The sequence below is a fragment of the Chaetodon auriga genome, chromosome 16 (genome assembly GCF_051107435.1).
Source record: "Chaetodon auriga isolate fChaAug3 chromosome 16, fChaAug3.hap1, whole genome shotgun sequence".
Classification (NCBI taxonomy): domain Eukaryota; kingdom Metazoa; phylum Chordata; class Actinopteri; order Chaetodontiformes; family Chaetodontidae; genus Chaetodon; species Chaetodon auriga.
The window spans coordinates 22,340,242-22,359,665 of record NC_135089.1 but is presented as its reverse complement, the minus strand read 5'-3'; the positions used below and the strand labels follow the sequence as shown (position 1 = coordinate 22,359,665).

Genomic DNA, 19,424 nt, shown 5'->3' with positions numbered 1-19,424 from the left:
GCAACTCAGTAATCCTCTTATCAAAAATATATATATTTTACATTATGTGTGTATCTTCATTTTTCAACAAACCTCTCTGGCCTGCTGTCTCTCCCTCGTCCTCCACCGACTCCCTACTCTGCTCTGGGGTCCCATCTTCCTCGACCCCCTGCCCCATGTTCCCACTTGTCGGTCTTGGGGTGATGAAGGGGTAGAGGAAAGACAGGACCCCAAGATACTTCCACCTCTTGGCTGTCCCTGCTGCTGCCCCACTCTTTGGCGCCTTTCTCCTTTCCCTAATATAAGTGTCCATGAGGCTCTTCCACCTTTTTCAACACTTTTCAACTGAAAAAAACACATGTAAATTAATAAAACGTTAATTAATTAACCTAACTTAACTGTTGAACTAGAATTGGCTTTATGCACAGGCAGTGGCAGAGCTACGTGGTGGCCAGTGGTGGCCGTGGCCACCATTGGTCACTCTCCGGCCACCCCACTGGCCACCCCCACGGCTGGGGGATAATTTTGACAAATGCAGCTCTGTGGTGCAGAACATTGGTTCCGCCTAACTGCTGTTCCCGCTCGGACGCATTTCACTGCTGCACACAACTTTCCGTGGGATGAGAGCAGAAGAGCGCTGCCTGTTGTGTGGAGGAGCTGTCATTCAAACCGCGTCTCGCATGAACTGCAAGTGGTAAGTTTTCCATGATTACTTTGGTCAGTTCCGGTCAAGTTTTCTCACTTTGTTGACTTTGACTTAAGTTCCGAAGCGTTTCAGACGCAGACATCTGGTAGTCTCTCGGTGGTAGCAAAATAGCGGAGAGCCTCCGCCCTCACTTACATTACATTGTGTGTGTTCCGTGATTTTTAAAATGAGTCCTCCTGTACAGTTACAAAATTAAACATCATTTATCATTGATTGACCACCAGCAGCAATGTTTTATTCCCACATTCAGCACATAAGTCTGTTAATAGTGGAAGCTAGTGTAGTAAAAAAGTTGAGAAGGATGAAAGGAGGGACAGTGAGGTCAGCCAGGATGAGAGAGGAGAAGTCAGAGAAGAGAGAAGATCCACAGGTACCGCGCACTGTGACTGCCTGCTTATGTGTGTAGGTTTCTGCCTTCTGCAGACAATCACCTATGTGTTATATGTTATGATGCTTAATGTACCTGTGTGTACTTTCTGACAGTTTCAACATTTGTGTTTCAGAAAATGTCACCACAGAACCCACTCAGGGCTCATCACAAGGTGGGTAGTATGCCCACCGCCATCATTTACTTTTTGTATTGTAATTAGTCATTGCATTCCAAGTAACAATGCTAGGTAAGTATAGTATAATCTAAACCTGACATGACAAAGTACTACTATTAATATTTTATCTCGTGTTTTTCAACTGACAGGAGTCAACAGACTGGACCCTTCACAGCAGGAGGCGGTGAACAACCCTGGGGTGACTGGGCCTCCTTTGTGTTGCCATTTTACCTCTGCCCAAAGTAAAGTGGATTTCATAGCTTTTGTTCTGAACTCCATGAAAATTTCTTTGTTTTTGTTGATTAATGTATACTATCTTTTACAGATAAATAAATGTATACATTTATTTATGACTTCATGATTGACATGGATTTTGTTCTTGGGGAAACAAGACACTAAAAGAAGAAATTTAATGTATCAATCTAGGACAGTAGGAACAAGCTGATATAAGTTTATTAACATTTACATTCGTGAAGATTTCCCATTAACAATCTAATTCATAGGAATGGTGACAGGCCTACTGCTATAAGGTCACACTAAAACAATTAATAAATAAAAACAACTACAGTAACAATCATAATAATGAAAACAGTCATCTAGACATTTCAGGTATCAACTTATTGCCACCCCTATGTGAGTAATGGTCTCACCTTGGCCACCCCAATGAAAAATTTCTGGCTCTGCCACTGTGCACAGGTGCACTCACTGCACTACTTTGTGAACTTCAGCCAGCTCCTTTGTTCCCTGTCTGCCATTATTGGACAAACTGATTAATCCAGGTGTGTCTGATCATTGCTGTGAGGTCAGACACACCTGGAACAAAGGAGCTGGCTGAAGTTCACGAAGTAGTGCAGCTGTGCATAAAGCCAATTGTTGAATGAACCAGACAAGTATGCCGGTAAAGCAAGCTATGCTAACTGGGGCTATGCTAGTGCACACGTCAACCAATAGCTGCAATCAAGCAACAGACAGATAGAGAACTTACCAGATAGTCCACACACTTCGCTCACGCTCACCCAGGCCTGGTCTTTCTTGTTCCTGTCCCTGTAGAGGGTCCTCCATTGTTTCTGGCGGTTTGGTTTGCGCGGCGAGGGAACACCAGGACGTCAGCACGTCGATGACGATCTCAACGCTGATAGGCTGTCGCGGCACGTCTTCACGCGAATTCGCCGCAAAAGTTCAATTATTTCACACGAGCGATGAAGCGATGAGGTGATGGGGCAACACGATGGGAGCGATTTTCGCAGCCAATGCGTCCATCACGCCGCGCGATCGCGTCCATCGCATCGCCCAGCGCATTGACGCTTCAAATCGCGTCTTTGCATTGACTTTGTATGTAATCTTGTCGCGCAATCTTGCGACATCGCGTTTGGTGGGAACACGCCGTTAGACGACATCTGCCAGGCACATCAAAGAATGCTTGCATTCCTAGTTTGGATTTGTGTTTTGTTGGTTTAAATGTGGATTTAACATGTTTTCACATGTTAAATTTCACATGTGCAAAAATCACATGTACATATAATCACATGTGACCACATGTGATTTGCACATGTTAAATTCATGTGGTTTTTCTGTAAGGAATGAATCGATTTGTGGCTTCTTAGGGCAGTTCAGGTCTGAATCCTTTTTTAAATTGTTTTCTGTAACATGAGCTATATGCCATAACCATCAAGACAAAAACAAATAAAGGTTTGGAATATTTCGTTATGTGCAATGAAAGTTAAAGTTCAGCTTTTTGAATTAGAGATGCACTGAATCTTTTCCAAATTGTAAGCCTAACTAGACTTAATTTTAAAACAATCATTTCTCTTGTGAGGGCCAGGAAAATGGTCCTCACAATGTTTATTTTTAAATTCTACTATACTAGTTGGTAGACATTTAGTCCTTACTCACTCACTTGCTCTCTTGCATTCTGTCTTTCTTTCTTTTTTTAGCCTGGAACAAACATGGTGGAGTACCTCCATGAGGCCAAGGCATCCAGACCATACCCCTACGTCCTGACACTGGGAAATGATGATCAGCATGCATCTCAGGCCTTTCTCATCGTTGCTGGACTGGCTGTGGAACACGACACACTGCTTCAGGCCATCGATGTCTGCTTCAAGGCATTCTTTATTTTAGACATTAAATACCCAAGGCAGTGTGAACATGTGTGGGAATTCCTGCAGAGTGCAATCTATGAAATGCCAGGAGGGGAGTCCAAACTGGTAAAGTTTCTTCAAACTAGAATACTCACTTTCAAGCAGGGCTAATGGCCTCAAGGACAGCTTGTTACTACCAGGCAAACAGGCATTTGAAAAATGGACACTAGGCCTGTTAACTGTTGTCAGTTGTTTTGCACGGAATGTTTTACTGACACTGATTTGAACTGTTCCAGTTCTACCTGAATGGTAGAACATTTTATATTGTAGATATTTTGTAATAAAAAATTTCAAGGCGGCGCCTTGTAAAGATTCCAGTATTGTTTAAGTGTTTATGGCATAATATAGGCTTTGCATGACCAAATCTTGCATGTATTTTGTTCTAGGTTTGTAGTTGATCAGTTTTATAGATATGGGTAGTCTATTGCAATTTATTTTCTTATAGACTGTACTGTAATGTGTCAGAATTAATCTGGCATGGTAATTTGACCAAGCATTGGATAGATTACTGAACAGAGTAGTAGTTGTATGTAGTTGAAACAACCCAGCATTGTAGTTAATTTGACCAAGCGTTTGGGTAGAGTAAATAACAAATATGTGTGGTTAAATTTACCCAGATTTGCAGTTAATTTGACCCAGAATTTGGGTACAATATTTAACTCATCTGTTGGGTTAAAATGGACCAACCCATCTGGCTGGGTCAAATTAACTACTGCTGGGCTGGTGCTATATTGACCCAGTGGTTGAGTTATAAAACAGCCCAAATTGGGTTATTTTTAACCCAACAGTTTTTAGTGTGTAAGGTCATTTTCACACCTGACCAAGCAGACTCGGCCCGATTGGGGAGTTGAAAGTCGCAGCACTGTTGCATTTATCACTTGTTTCGGTTCTGCTTTCACGCTGTGATTTCTAAAGCGCACTGAACATTCTGAGCAGCATCACGTGGTTGAAAGGGGCACTCGTCGATTGGACAAAGTAGGAGGGGAAATCCCTCCCTCCCGGCCCAGAAAAACAACAGTAAACATGGAGCATCATGTGAAGTTCGTTCATTTAAAATCCATTCCCACCATTTTCTCACTAAACTGTTTAAAAATGTCATTGTTTTTGAGTGGATGTCAGAAGTAGGTTTATGTGGTCATCTGACCATATTTCAAGGAGAGCTCTGAGCTCTTCATCTGTCCACGTCTGTCCTCTCGCCATGATTGTTTTGGTTTGGAGTGCGCACTGTACTTCCTCTATCCTAGATGCACTGCGTATGCACTGCGTATAGCGTCACTTTGTACATTTGGTCCTGTGTTTGGTCTGGTGAGTTTTCACACTGCATACGAACCAAACCAGGGTTCACTTGCAAGCGAACCAAGACCCACGTTTTCAGGCGGACCAGAGTTCGCTTGTTTGGTCCACACCAGAGTTCGGATGAGCTTTCACACCTGCCCAAACGAAGCGGACTATCCAAGGAAATGAACTCTGGTCCGTTTAAAGCGGAACGAACAGCTCTGGTGTGAAAGCGACCTAAGTTTGATTTGAAGATATTGTTAACTATTGTAGTGATAAGTATGCCACGGAGTGGTGCTGTGGACCGAGGGGTATGGGATATGTGAGGAAACAAGTGATGGAAGAAAAATAATAAAGTTGTTTTGAGATGTCTGTTGTCTTGAATTATGAGGACAAGAGAGCAACAATATGTAGCGCTTTCTTTGTATCTGTTATTGTGAGACAGAGTGCCCTGGGTTCTTTAACTTTAAATTGTGAAGAGAAAAACTGAATTTTGTAAATCATTTAACAAAAATAATCCTATTTATAACACGTGAAGTGAAACAAGATGAAAAACATAAGTGTTGCACTCTTTTAAGGTATTAATTAAAGGAAATTTAGTCGCAAAAGGAAATGAAACAGTAACCCTTTAAACCCGAGAGAGGGTAAAATTATGAAACTGAAAAACACGCTTCTTTATATAGGCAACAAAAATACCTTCACCTATCCAATCTGAAAAGATATAAAACACTTTCCTTATGCTCACTTCCTCAATAAATCAAATATTCACTATTTACACTCTATGTGGGCCAACAGAAAAATAACACAAAAGTTGGCAATAAAAATAAACAAAACCCATTTCCAAGCCTAAACAAAAATCGGGTGCGCTGAGCGAAGGAACGTCGGCAGCACGGGGAAAAATGCCGCACTCACTCACCCGTAGCAAACAAGCAGCTCAACTGTCTCCGTACTGTAACTGCAGATGATGAAGAACGAAGGCCTGCAACCTGGCTCCGCAGCACTAAAGGAACCCACACACTCCGTCTGGGCAGGGCAAGAAGAAAGTCCACACCTCGGCTCAGCGGCGACGATGTGGAAAGGCCAAGGGCGATGGAGGAGGGAAACGGCGGGTCCCCCTCTAAACCGTGGGGCGGCTATGCTAGTCGTCTCCTGCGGCGCATTGTCGGGTGCTCCGTGCTAGCGCAACAGATCGTACTTTAAGCACTGGTACAACCTTAGCAAGCATGCTAACCGAGATTAGCCTACTGGGTTACAGTTAGCTATCGACACACAGTGAATAAACACAGCCAGTAGCGGTGTAACACCTTTTCACAAAAAGGGTTAGGCTACTACTTAGTTTACTTTTTCTCAGTTTTAACTTGAATAGCTAGTGGCAAGTCGCCACGCTAGAAAATAAAAATCACACACGCTGCTACAGGGATGGCAGACCGTCTTCACCACGCTACACTCTCTCCTCTCACGTTGTCCCACCTCCTGGCCAATCATAATAAAAGGAAAAGGACGTCTGTCTTCACTGTCTCATTGGAGGCAGGTAACAAAAGAGCGTACTAAAAAACGTGATAGCAGTGTGTCACGCAGGGATGTACGTTTCAGACAAACTGTATTCTTAAAGTGGCATAGCCTATTTTTGATAAAACTGTAAGGTTTCTTTTTTTCACTCAATTTATTAACTCCAGAATTTAATAAATGTCAACTCTGGGATTTATCCCGGGGTTACAAGTATATGGTGTCAGAAGTGCTACACCGACAGATAAGAGTCTGGCAAGTCAGTTCGACCATGTTACTGAGGTTTGATAAACAAGGGTCCTTGTCGTGAGGCAAAAGACAAGAGGTTAATTCCCAACCACATCACAGCAACTAACAAGCTACATCCACTCAGCACAGTCAATATGGATCATATATTTACAATTATGCCCCTTGGATCATTTCAGTTTGAACCAAATTCATGGTCCACTAGGATCAGATCTGAACGCTTCAGGACAGTTTCAGGCCTGACAGAAAAAGATGGGGAACCAGGTAAATTTAACTTAGCAACTACATACTGAGTTTTTTGCCTCAGACAATAGTGCAGCTGCAGAACTTTGTTGCACTTAAAAGGGCTTTTGGTGGACACTTTGTTGGAGTGCATAATGTCATTTATGAATGCGCTAAGTTTAACAAAAGATGCCAGGAAGCCAGGGAGAGTGCAGAGCACTTTATTACTGATGTGCACAAAAAAGGTGAAACATTGCAATTATGGGGAAATAATCTGAGATAGAACTGTAGTCATAATACATGATGTCACCATATTAGAGAGATTATATTGGATCTATACATGCCTACTGTGCAAATCAGGCAAGAATTGTAAGAGGAAAAAACATCTAGGTGTTTTATGCTCAGCCGGATGTGGTAGCGTATCATAAATCTAAGAAAAATGCAGGCACAGAACAACTCAATGTGTTGTGCTATGTTCAGGCTCCACATCAGTCTTCCTCAACCAAAGCCAAACTCTGTGGAAAGTGTGGTAAGACTTCTAAGCACTCATGCAGTGAATGCACGAAGGATGCTGTGTGCAGAAAATGCCACAAGAAAGGATATTTTGCTGTTGTATGCAGGTCAGCTCAAACCCTTAATTCTGCTGAGACAGTCAGCAGTAGCATATTTGGTAACAAAGACAGTTCAGAATCCCCAGATAACATCCAAATGAATCACAAAGCGTGTCTGTTAGATGCAAGAGGCATCACTTGGGTATATTTTCATTAGCCAACTGTTATATTGAGTCTCAAACTGAGTACTCTTCTTTTTTTTTTTCGTGGGATCCTCTAGGGGAGTTTTTTGTTGAGATTGTCAGAGCTGGCTCAATTCTCTGACAAACAAACGCAAGAGGGAACGCAACTGCAAATTATATTTATTGAACAAACATAGGCAACAGAAACTAAGGCTAACTAAATACAACAATTTGTATCTGTAATGTAGAATATCAGCGGTGAATGTGGGCGCATGGCTGTGTGTGTGTGTTGTGCATGTTGGATGCAAACTAAAATGAACAAAGGCAACAGGTGAGCTGCAGGGTCAGGCCGGGAATGAGAAGCCAAGAGAAGGAATGGGCGGATTCCACAGGCATTTAAAGCCGCAGCCCCGCCCACTAAGACGCACACCGGAGGCCGATGATCAATCGCGCTCTGAAACAGAAAGAGGAGAGGGCGAGCCAGACGCCATATACACACACAAACAGATCCAAACAACCCCACCCCACTTGGGGTTGTCACAAGATAAAGACTCATTCATTGGCAGTTGAACTGCCCCCCCCTTAAGACGGGACCCCAAAGGCGAACCGTTACGACAAAACCGCCCCTAAAACCTAGGAGCGGGTGGGCCAGTTACGCCCCCAACATCTCACCATATCACCCACACAATAAATAACATGAATAATCCCCCCCCCCAAAGCCCAACCATGACTCACCCCCTCTTCGGCCTCTGGGGGGGCACAGAACAAGATTTTCTTCTCTTTTCGAACACGCTCAACACACACCATCCCAAAATAAAATTCAAACAAAATCTACAGCCCAACACAGTACAATTTTTAGATACAGAGGTCTTCTTCCGTAGCTCCAGCGACCAGAAAAAGTTACTGGCCACTAAAGTTTTCTTCAAGGACACAGACCGTCACGCTCTCCTTCACAAGTCTAGCTACCACCCCAAACACACGTACAGAGGTCTGATAAAATCTCAGCTGATCCGCTTTCATAGGATATGCACCTTCCCGGAGCATGTGGAGGTGCATTGAGGCCTCGGGGCTACTCGAAGCGCTTCCTCCGTAGCATCAAGGCGGAGGTCAGCGGCACCTTTAACTGTAAGCAAAAAAACAACATTGCAACCCAGCCTTCCGACTCCCTCGTTCCCCTGGTGATGACTTACTCGGAGAGCACACTAAAATCGATGGGTGCTCTCCAGGGAAATTTCCAGGGGACGAGGGATGCTTGTGAATCGTTGAGAGATTGCCGCATGATCTCCGCCTATCAAAAAAACAAAAACCTAAAAGACATCCTGGTGCACACAAATTTGAATAGACGCACCGGGAAGGAGGAGACGCTTCAAGGCTCAGAAATTGCATTTGTCTGTCTCCCCCACATTTTTAACCCCTATTCAAAAACTGGTTTTAACCTGTGGCAGGCCTTGAAACCCACAACCAAAAATGTCATTTATGCGATCAGATGCAAGGCCTCCAAAGCATGGGCCTGGAGAGCAACCACAGATGGATCCACCAACTGAACACTATTCACCCTACAGGGCTAAATGAAAAGTTCTAAAAATGATCCATCCACTACTGAATTTTAACTGAATACTAACCTCTCGTTTTATCTTATTTTTCTCCCCCTCTTTTATTTTTCTTCTCTTATTTTTTACAATATTTCTTAAAAAAGGAGATAGAGATATTTTTATGACTGTTTATTCTGATGAATTTAACTAATTTATTATTTAAAAGTATTTATTATAATCTTAATGTTTTATTTATTACTGGATTGTTTGAACTTTAGAGCGCTCTTATTATTTATACAGGTGTGTTTTTTATTTTGCACTTATCTTAAGCACTTACCCCCCTCTTTTTAAACTACTAACAGTTTTTATTTTTCATTTTTTATATTTTATTTTTTATTGATTATATCATATATTTTAATATCATGAGAAGGCATGCCGTTTTTATCGATATACGTATATGTGTGCATATGTACAATTTTATATGTGTGTGTTTGTGTGTGTTATTATTGCACCTATCCCTCCAATCAATCCAGTATCTTATGATTCCATTTATAATTTATTAATCTATTAAATTATTTATATTTATTTTATATTTTTTTTAACAAGAAACAGTCATGTTAATGTCCTCTCTCCCCTTCAAATAAAAAATAAAAAAAATAAAAAAACTCTTGGGAATGAAGGAAAACTTAATAAAACTAAAACAGAAGAAAATGATTTTAATTCAGTTACGCTACAGTCTTGCTGCCCTACCTGCATCGGGGACCACTCTTAAAACGGTCCCACCCTGTGTTAAATCGGCCATCCGATTTTATCCATTTTATTTTCACCATTCTTTTTTTTAAAAAAAAAAAAAAAAAAAAAAAGAGGGGGATAAAACCCTCCTGAAAAGGTTTTTCTTGGGGAGGACCCCTCACTAATCATTTTAAACAGCTCTTTTAATCATAATTTTGTTTCGTTTCTCCCCTGTGCCAGTGCCCGCCGCAACATCCAATGGGATGTTGCGCTTTTATCCCCACCAATACTCAGCAACCTGGTACCGGGGAAGCCTATTTAAGAGAGTGGAAGACAGGGGAAGAGCAGGAGAGCAGAGGTAGGGAACAAATTACATGTCAAACATACAATAAATGACGCTCAACACTTAACCCAATACAACGACCTATACACTACGGCAGAGGCACCCTTGACAAAGCATCTGCCAACACATTATCTTGCCCTTTAATATGACGTATCTCCAAATCGTAACCCTGCAAAAAGAGAGACCACCTGACCAGCCTCTGGTTTGGGGACTTAAGGGTGCCCAGGAACGTCAAAGGGTTGTGGTCTGTGTAAACCAAGAGGGGTGCCGTCCCCCCCACGTACACCTCAAAGTGTTGTAAGGCCAGAATGAGTGCCAATGCTTCTTTTTCGATAACTGAATAGTTAGCCTGATGACGGTTAAACTTCCGAGAAAAGAAGCAGACCGGTCTCAAAACCCCCTCGTCCCCTCGTTGGTGCAGGACGGCACCGGCCCCAACCTGGCTGTCATCCACCTGCAACACAAACGGCCTGTCAAACCGTGGGGCAGCCAACACAGGACATGAACACAGCAAGGACGTCACATTCTCAAAGGCCTGCTGGTACTCACTAGACCACACAAACTTATTACCAGCCTTCAACAACTCAGTCAGAGGAAAGACAACAGTAGAGAAATTGACAGAAACTTCTATAGAAACCAACCAAACCCAAAAACTGCTGGAGCTCTTTTTTTGTAGTCCACTGCGGAAATTCCGACACAGCTAGCACCTTGGCCTGCACAGGAGAAACTTTACCCTGGCCCACCGCACGGCCCAAGTAAGTAACAGTTGCTCTAGCAAAGGCACACTTGGCCAGGTTAACTGTCAACTGTGCCTCAGCCAGCCTCACAAACAAAGCTCTTATCATCTGCAAATGTGAACGCCATGTGTCACTGTATACCACCAAGTAATCTAAATACACTGAACAACCCTCCAACCCATACACAACCCGGTTCATAAGCTGCTGAAAAGTGGCCGGGGCGTTCTTTAAACCAAAGGGCATAACAGTGTACGAGTAGAGGCCTGACAGGGTCACAAAAGCTGCAATTTCCCTTGCTCGCTCTGACAAGGGCACCTGCCAATAGCCCTTCAAAAGATCGAATTTGGACACAAATTTAGCAGAACCCACTCTATCAACACAATCATCCATGCGTGGCAAGGGAAATGAATCGGACTTTGTGACAGAGTTAACCTTCCTCATGTCTGTACAAAACCGCAGAGTATTATCTGATTTTGGCACCAACACACAAGGTGACGCCCAGCTAGACGCAGACGGAACCGCAATGTTATTTTTAAGCATGTAATCAATCTCAGAGTTCAAATGCTTAAGCTTTTCAGGACCCATGCGGTAAAACCGCTGTCTGATCGGCTGCGCCTCACCCACATCAATATCATGTTCAATCCAGGTAGTATGAGATGGAACATCACCAAAAAGCTGCGGGAACTCCCCGATCAGCTCCACCAGCTCAACACGCTGCTCTACCGGGAGGTGCGACAACAAGGAATCCAGATTACACAACGACTCAGAATTTTTCAACCTAGCACTCAACAAACTGTCATCAGGTTCAGGAACGCCGTCAGACTCCTGCGCCACACTACAGATGTCCACTGCGAGCGCAGGACCCACGTCACCTTGATACCCGGCGGCTTATCCGCTTCGTTCCATCACGACTAGAGCTGTGGTTAAAGCGCTTTCACAGTTTATTTCAGTGTTCGGGATACCCAAGGTCATACAGAGTGATCGGGGGTCTAATTTCTGTTCACATATATTTGCTCAAGTGTTGAAAATGCTGGGGGTGAACCACAACCAGTCCACTCCGTATCATGCGCAAAGTCAGGGCGCGTTAGAGCGCTTCCATCAGACGCTTAAGTCCCTGCTGCGCGCATACTGTACAGAGCTGGACCGAGACTGGGAGGATGGTCTCCCGTGGTTGATGTTGGCGGCGCGAGAAGCCGTGCAGGAGAGCACGGGCTTCAGTCCAAACGAGTTGGTCTTTGGGCACTCGGTGCGCGGGCCGTTGGCAGCGCTGAAAGGTGGGTTAGTTCCTACCGAGGCGCCCTGAAACCTGATTGATTTTGTTAACGGCTTTCGGCACAGGTTGTTTCGGGCAGGTTTGTTGGCGCAAGAGAAACTGGGGCAGGCTCAGATGAAAATGAAGGCCCAGTATGACCGTGGTACGGTGCGCCATGAGTTTAGTCCTGGGGACCAGGTCCTCGCGTTGACACCGCTGGTCACTTCCCCATTTCAGGCTAAGTTTACTGGTCCGTACACTGTGTCTGAAAAGTTGTCTGATTTGAACTACCGTGTTGCTACTCCGGGTCGTAGGAAGCCGTCTCAGTTGTACCATGTGAACCTGTGGAAACCATATTATCAGCGCTCTGGGGGTGGTGATGGGTGCGTAAAAGGTGACACTGTGGTCAAGCCAGCCCTCACTTTGAAACGTTTGGTCGAGCCAGCCCTCACTTGGAAAAACGGTGCGCGCATATACTAAACAACGCGGCAAGAGTGAAATTTCAGAATAAAAGCCCCCTGAATTGTCATATATCTCTGTACTACATGTACATTAACATTCATATTGCTTCAAAACTGCCCGTTATTATTCAGCCATTCCACTTCAGACTGATAGTACTTGACCTCAAGAAGACACCCAGCAAAAACCAGCTCAGTCTGATGTAGCATTTCAGAATAAAAGCACTCTAAACTGTCATATTCCAATGTAATACATGTACATTAACATTCGTATTTTTTTAAAAACTGCCCGTTAATATTCAACTGTTCCAAATCACACTGATAGTACTCCACCTCAAGAAGACACTCAGCAAAAATCAGCTCAGTCTGATGTAGCATTTCAGAATAAAAGCCCTCAAAACTGTCATATTCCAATGTAATACATGCACATTAACATTCATATTTCTTAAAAATTACCCGTTATTATTCAACCGTTCCACTTCACACTGATAGTACTCCACCTCAAGAAGACACTCAGCAAAAACCAGCTCAGTCTGATGTGGCATTTCAGAATAAAAGCCCCTTGAACTTCCATATTCCAATGTATTATATGTACATTAACATTCATATTTCTTAAAAACTGCCCGTTATTATTCAACCGTTCCACTTCACACTGATTGTACTCCACCTCAAGAAGACACTCAGGAAAAATCAGCTCAGTCTGATGTGGCATTTCAGAATGAAAGCCCTCTAAACTGTCATGTTCCAATGTAATACATGCACATTAACATTCATATTTCTTAAAAATTAGTAATTAGTAATTAGTTTGGCCGATTTAATCCTTCTAAATCACTACTTTAAGTGATTTTGAGCAGTGGGTGCTGAAAGACATTGCATTTTTTGTGACAAAAAAAAGTTGGATAATGATTTTAACATACAATTGCCATCATTAGGAGGAGGAAGAGATTTATCCCAACATAAAACAGGCACTATTGTCATCAAGGGAGAGTGAGCCCTGACAAGAAGCGTAAAATACATAAACAACTAATTAGGCAGTTTTCTGTGGGTCACGCAGGCCTTGGGGGCGTAATTAAGTCCCTATTAAAAAATGACAACACAATTTATTTGGATTTTAATAATTATTTGCACCATTAAGTGTCCTAGGCTTATAAAAAGAATTAAAATGAAAAATGATTAAAGAAGGGATAAAAACATCTGCAGTTCCCCTTGTAGCCGAGGGTTTTAAGAGAGCATAGGCCTAGCTATAAATTGGTTAGTTAGGCTAGTTAGGGCTACCTGAACCAGCCCTAACTAGCCTAACTAACTGTCAAACGGACAGTGACACAAATGAAAGGAGAAAAGATCTCGTAATTACCAGATCTTTTCTCGTAATTACGAGATCAGGATCTCGTAATTATGAGATAAGGTGTCTAATTTTTTTTTTATCCAGTGAATGCAACGCGCTTCCATAGGTACTGCACCTTTAAGAAACAAAAAAAAAAACAACCCAAAATCACTTGTAGCTCACGGAGCGTTATGTTGTGTCTCTAGTTCAACATTGACCAATCTAATTAGTCCTTAAAACATTCTAGAGGACATTCTATTTTAAAATCTCTCTATTTGCTACTAGTTGCGGTCGTGCACTTTGCGTCTTTGAGTGACGTCAGACATCGATCCAAAAAAAAAAAACATTTGATCTGCATCGTGGAGAGACAGAGAAGGACGAGAGAAGATGCCGAAAAAAGAGCAAGGGTGAGTAGGCTACAGTTTTCAAAAAATGGTTTAGTTATTTACACTTCTGGCTTTGCCTTTGACAAGTAGCCATGACTGAAGACTAACAGACAGCTCTTTCTCCTCTGCCTGCTGGGGTCGCATTTGAACCGTTTGAAGTGGATATTCTTCCAAAGAGAGAAAATGTGTTTCAGGCTAATTATACTGAGATCTTGTAATGTTTTTTTTTTGTTTTTTGTTTTTTTTTTTCAAGCAGTTACTCTTTATTACAAATAATTTGATCTTCCTGATAATACTGCATAGGCTACATTTTTATGTTGATTCTTTTGTTTGATAGAGATTTAATGACTCTTCCCCAGTGTGACCACAGCATGTAATAACATCGAGGATCATTGTTGGCTCCATCCTTGGGGGAAAAAAAATTCTACACATTTAGGGAAGACTTAATTCAAATTGTTAAAGTGTTCATATTGTCCATTATGAACAACAATTCATTTATGTATTATTTAATATTCCTGAGTCAATTATGTATGTGTTTATGTTGTTAATTTAGGTTTGGTTAGATCTTGACTTTTGACTAAATAGACACATGTAATGTCATCCTAACAACAAATGTGTGTTGTTTTTCTACAGAGTGTGCACTTTCAGGTTGTTTGGGGTAAGTACATTTATTATTCCACTTTATATGGCACACGTGTTCGTAAGAATAGTCCTAATATGTTATTTATTATGATTTGTGTTGCTTTTCCCTATAGAACAAAACTCAAATCATTAAAACGCAGGATATTGTCAGAAAAGCACAATATCTAAAAAAAAAAACGGGGTAAAGTTTGAGAAGATTGTCTCACAAAGTGAGGGTTTTTGGGGACAAATGTGTAAAGCATTTGGTCTTCCAAACACTACCACAAACTGCCTGAGACTTCTCAAAAGTCACAAATTACAGGAGGTAAGTATGTGTACATTTCTTCTTCCAACATTCAAAGATTCCCTTAAGACTTCTATATATTAAACTTTCTGTTTGCCCCTCCACTGAAGCAGCAGCCAGAACTGACCACAGCCCCTCTCCAGTCCCAGGCCAGCAGTCCAGGAACTGATGAAGATGAGGCTACAGCTCCACAACAAGTCAGTACATCTTTGTGTCTAGTTATCATGTTTTTTATATGATGAAGTTAATACATCTTTGTGTTTTTTGTACCAAGTAATGTTAAATTTGTGTTTTCCCACCAAGCAACGTAAGGCATGGCTGACCTACATTGGTTTAATTATGAAATATATAAATGCAGGTCAAGTATTCTCAAAGATATAGAAAATGATAAAAGCACAGAGAAATCCAAATGCAACGTAATTAAGAAATTCAGAAAATGATTTGGAAAACATGCTACAGCTTTTATAAAAAAGGTTTCTAAAAGACATTAGATTTGTTAGTAACTTCCTTAAAAAGATACCTACCAAATTCATAGAAGTATGTTGTTCAAAAGCTTTAATATAGTGCATTTCATTTTCAGGTGACCACAAGCAGCTCCGACAGCAATGGTCTTATAAGAATCGCACTGCCCCCCAATCCTTCCTACTTCTTTGTTGAAAAAAAAGATTGGCAGATTCTCCCAAAAAAAAAGGAACAAAAGAACCTTCAGAGGACTGAATTGGACAAAAATTATTTCAAAAGGCTTGAGGAGCATACATCCTTTTTGTTCTTTTGCCTTCAAAAGACACCAAATTAAGGCTTTGGGCTCAACAAGATCAGGCCCCCACTTCTACTGTCTGGGTTATTGCAGTTTTGAAGACTGTCCAGTTACAGTTACAGTTGCTATTGAAAGCAACATAGATCTTAAAGCCAAAGTGGAATTCCAGGGTGGGCAGAGCCTTCACAATTATTGTGAGCTTAGAAGAAGACCTGTCAGGGATGAAGAAAGAGTTAAAGTCGGCCAAGACCTACAAAGGCAGCTGCCAAAAGAACTGTACCTGGACCGAATTAGTAAACTTGATGAGGATGTTCTGGAATCTGGCTGTCACGATGAAGTGCCAACCCCACAGGTACTGAAGAATATCTCGAGGGAGTTCAAGCAGAGGCGTCGGCTACACAGCAATGAGAACATTAGTTTGCAATTTATGCTGGAGAGAAGAGGAAGTTCGGCGGACCAAGCGTTGCAGAAGGTGTTCCTCGAACCCAAAGGTGTGATGCTGTGGTCATCAAAAAGCATCGCAATATATCAAGAAAGATGCCAAGAGGACATCATTTATCTTGATGCTACGGGGAGCATCAAGACCAAAGAAAAGGGGTCTCCCCCTTTTTATGTTTATGAAATAGTGGTTCGGAATCCAACAAAAAATGAGTCTCCTTTTCCAGTTGCAACATATTTAACCTGCGACCACACCACAGCCTCAGTGACCTACTTCCTTGAGGCATTCCTAACGGATGTGTCACGGTTGTATGGACGCCAGGGCAGGAAGTCACCCATCCTACTTATGTGTGATGGGTCAATGGTGCTGATGCAGGCAATATCTATGTCTTTTGGAAGGAAGAGCCTAAATGACGCCATCAACCACTACTACAGAATAGCAAATGGTCGAGGAACCAAGGCAGACTTTGCTGTGCCCATCCTTCATCGGTGCCTGAGCCATGTAATGAAGAATGCAAAGGAGATGTGCAGAAAGTAGTAAGCATAACTAGAGTGTCATAATGTCAGCAAAATGTCACAGTTAAGATATAATGATTGAGACTTTACAATCTGCATAGGAAAAAGAGCAGAAACTGTAACATTAATGTATTCTATTATTAATGTTTTGCTAAGAAAAGAGTGGTAACCAAAGGTTGCATATTCAATGATTCTAAAAGTAGTGACGATCTCTTTTTCAATATCCAAAGTTCAAGGTTAGATATACTGTACAAATCACATTACATTAATTGCATTTAAATACATTCTTAAATTATTAATCAAAGGTTAACCCTCTGTCTCTCTGTCTATACCCCGCAGTGCACCCAAACACTACCACTTGGCCATGCACATTTTTGGGCTGTTTACAACAGCCAGCACTTTGGAGGAACTGGATGACATGGTGCAAAGTGCTGCTGTTGTTTTCAGTAGTCCTTCTAGTGCTGCTAATGTGGAGAAGCACTTTCAAAACCTCCAGACATGGCTTCAGAGGTCTCAGGTACAGCTGGATGACACTTCCGAGTCCAGTCTTATCAAGGATGACTTGAGGGTAAGTGTATATTTATGTTTGTACAATAACATTGATATTTACCTGACCTAAAACACAAACAATTAAGTTGTATTTAAAGCAGAAAATAAGGAATGACAATAAATTCAAGTTTATCGTGACATTGGCTAAAGAATTATAAAAAGAACTGTCGGACATGGTCATTGTGGAATAATCGTTGTATTCATAATAATAAGCCTCTTATGGCCCATAAATGAAATAATTTTTAAATATGTAGGAGAGAGTAGTTGAGACAGTGTGTTCTGTCATTGCATGTAAAGACTGTCTGCAAACACACCAGTAATGCCACTGTTACAGTTAACTGCAGGACATACCAGGCAGCAACAGCTTTGCAAAACGCTACAGGCAAGTGGTGTCCAAAGCACCACTGGACACGGAAGGTGAGGCCAACCTGTATTACTGCAAAGGCCTGATGATTCACCTCACCAAATACATCCTCTCATATGCTGGACTGTGGACTGGGATAATGCTTGGTCAGTCATATTTAACAATTTTCAAGTTGTTGATGTATACATATACATATATACTTTTTGAGCTAATAACAAAAAACTTTTCGTCATTTATTTCATTCCAAAGGTGACCTTGGACGACATGGACATACCAAGGCATACGAGGATTATTCCCAGCATTATGCTGCCTTGCAAAGAATCCAAAGACAGGTAACTGGAATGTCACATGAAATGTAATGTTTTTCAGGTTATATTCTATTTGGCTGCTAATGTCATCAACATATATATGGATGTGTGATTCCTTTCATATCAGCGGATAACAAAACACAGGGCATTACGGAGAAGAGCCAGTGGGACTTAAAACACATTAGGTTCCATTCTAAACGGCTCACAAGACTGGTTGACTTTGTGTCGCAGTACCAAAGCAGCCACACCGCTTTGCTGAGGGACTTTCAAGACTCCAAGAGGTTGTTGGGCAGGAAGGTATGAAAATATATTTTTTTTAAATTATGGAAGTATTAATCATACTTTGTGTACACACACTGTGAAAGCAAAAAATGTTCTTGCTAACTGCTTCAATTAAAAAATATTTATTCTTTCTGCAGAGATTCCGAGTTGAAAGGGAGAGGTGGAAGGAGCGAAAACAAAAAAAGAGGGGGAAATATGTGACAGCCCTGAAGAAGCCATTCCCATTCAGAATACCCAGCTTAGAAGGTATGCAGTAATTTCAATGCTGGGTTTTCCTTTGGAAAGGTCCAAGAAGAAAAAGAATTGTTTTCATTCATTTTTTCCTTTCAGTACTGTTGTAATCAGGGTTCTAAATTAACTTTTTTGATCACCAGCCAATGTGGCTGGTGACCTTCTAAAGTTACCAGCCAATCAGAATTTCCACTAGCCAAATTTTTTTCCGGTGAAAATAAGAGATTATGAGTGCCACTGAATACATTTGATCATTTTATTTACATTGTTGGCATGAAAAATGCACAGAAAGTACAACACATGAAACAAAATATACTCAGAAAGTGCAAACATTTAATTTATACAAACAAAAAATGCTGTCAGATTAATTATTTTATAGAAGACATTTTTCCAGTAAGTATTTAGTATCATTACATTCCTAATAAAATGTATTTTTCCTTTCAACTTAAAGTGTTTCTGCTTTCCTTCTTTAATAAGAAATATATATAAGTAACAGCCATGACTTAAACACTTGCAAAAATTGCATTGGTAATAAATTGAATTATGTATGTACAACTGGAAAACACAAATAGTGCAGCAGTCAGTACTGCAGACTCCTTAGGCTCTCCTGATGACTTCGGGCACTCTCATGGTCCTTTACTGCCTCGACTTTAAAATTATTAGTCCCCACCACAAAATTATTCGTCTTGTTTTTTTCTTTCGTGTACATGCGGCAATCCTTACAAAACATGACGGCATTTTCGTGATCAAACACAAGCCATTCACGACCTGTCAGCCATTTAGCGTTAAACTTTCTTTTCTTCGTTTCGCACGCTTTGTCGACATTCTCATCCCCTGCCTCCTTCCTCTTCTCGCCCCCAGACGTCTGTCCCAACCACCGCAGCATTTAGTTTAACTTTACTTTTTACTTTTAGCTAGCTCAGTCTCCTTTTTTACA

The 19,424-nt window shown here is 41.5% G+C and overlaps 1 long non-coding RNA gene across 1 annotated transcript; it reads left to right on the top strand.

The window, feature by feature from the left end:
- The first annotated feature begins 574 nt into the window (after positions 1–574).
- LOC143334525 (uncharacterized) lies at positions 575–5,018 on the top strand. Its single transcript, XR_013078338.1, has 4 exons — positions 575–673; positions 1,189–1,227; positions 1,380–1,472; positions 3,165–5,018. It is a non-coding gene; the product is annotated as an uncharacterized LOC143334525 (long non-coding RNA).
- The last annotated feature ends 14,406 nt before the right edge of the window (positions 5,019–19,424 follow it).